The sequence below is a fragment of the Papio anubis genome, unplaced genomic scaffold (assembly GCF_008728515.1).
Source record: "Papio anubis isolate 15944 unplaced genomic scaffold, Panubis1.0 scaffold136, whole genome shotgun sequence".
NCBI lineage: Eukaryota > Metazoa > Chordata > Mammalia > Primates > Cercopithecidae > Papio > Papio anubis.
Window position 1 is genome coordinate 205449 of NW_022161314.1, and position 1771 is coordinate 207219.

The window sequence follows — 1771 nt, forward strand, 5'->3', positions numbered from 1 at the left end:
AGGCGTGTGCCACCATGCCCAGCTAATTTTCATATTATTATTATTTTTTTGAGACAGAGTCTTGCTGTGTTGCCCAGGCTAGAGTGCAGTGGCACAGTCTCGGCTCACTGCAAAACCTGGCTCACCTCCCGGGTTCAAGCCATTCTCCTGCCTCAGCCTCCTGAGTAGCTAGGACTACAGATGCCTGCCACCACGCCCGGCTAATTTTTTGTATTTTTAGTAGAGATGGAGTTTCACTGCGTTAGCCAGGATGGTCTCCATCTCCTGACCTCATGATCTGCCTGCCTCAGCCTCCCAAAGTGCTGGGATTACAGGCGTGTACCACCGTGTCCGGCCTAATTTTCATATTTTTTAGCAGAGAGAGGGTTTTGCCATGTTGGCCAGGCTGGTCTCAAACTCCTGACCTCAAGAGATCTGCCCGCCTTGGCCCCCCAAAGTGATGGGATTACAGGTGTGAGTCACTGCACCCAGCCAAGAGTCTGAGATCTTTTTTTTTTTTTTCCAATCTTTCAAGCTTTTATTTAAATGTCATGATCCAGGATGGATTTTAGATCTTGTTGAAAGCAGCCACATCCATGGACTGCACATAGTCCTCAAATGCAGTCATCTGCTCCTCCAGCATATCTGTTCCAACTTTATCATCTTCAACTACACACTGTATTTGAAGTTTCTTAATTCTGTATCCCACTGGAACTAGTTTAGATGAGCCCCGGACTAAGCCGTCTGCTTGAATGCTTCTGACGCCCTCTAATTTCTCCATATCTGCCTCATCATCCCAAGGTTTCACATCTAGTAAGATGGTAGACTTGGAAACAAGTGCAGGTTTTTTTTGGCTTTCTTTGATTCATATTGTGCAAGACGTTCTTCCCTTAGCCTCTTTGCTTCTTCACTTTCCTCCTCCTCATCAGATCCAGAGAACTCAATGTCATCATCATCTTTACTATCTGTGTAGCTCCACTTCCTGTAGTGTCTTCCACATCTGCAGGACCATACTTGCCCAAAGCTTTCTTCACTCCTGGCAGGCTGGCCTTTTCCTTTTCGTAAGACTTGATGTGATTATACCAATGTAGGGCATGACACAAGTCGGCAGGCAGTGGGCCAGGCACTGCTTCAAATACTGCCACATCTGTTTGTGATGGCACATACCCCTTGATGTAGCTCTTGTCTTCCAGGTAATCATTGAGCACCTGGAGGCCAGTGGGGCTTTTCAGGTCTGCAAAACCCATGGCGTTGGCTGTATCTGAGAGTTTTTCATGTACAAATTGGGGGCCCTGAATTAAGTTGCCCACAGATGGTCGTTGGACCTTTCGCTGCATTTGGAAATAAATTAATAAAATAGGCCTGTCTTAAATTCATACCTCTACAGCTCCCGAAGATGATGGGAACTGCCGAGTCTGAGTTCTTAACGACATTATTGAGCTGCCAGAATAGCCCTGAGATAACTTTTGGACTTCTTGTTAAGGATACAGACTACTAAGAGTCTAAGCTACCTGTCAGATTTTTCTTTTTTTTTTTGAGATGGAGTCTCGCTGTATCACCCAGGCTGGAGTGCAGTGGTGTGATCTTGGCTCCCTGCAACCTCTGCCTCCTGGGTCCAAGCAATTCTCTGCTTCAGCCTCCTGAGTAGCTGGGATTACAGGCACCTGCCACCATGCCCGGCTAATTTTTGTATTTTTAGTAGAGGCAGGGTTTCACTAGGTTGGCCAGGATGGTCTCAATCTTCTGACCTCATGATCCACCCGCCTCAGCCTCCCAAAGTGCTGGGATTACT

General features: G+C 46.8%; 1 pseudogene; it reads right to left on the reverse strand.

The window, feature by feature from the left end:
• Positions 1-421: 421 nt before the first annotated feature.
• Positions 422-1241, reverse strand: LOC101005614 (annotated as a pseudogene).
• Between the last annotated feature and the right edge of the window lie 530 nt (positions 1242-1771).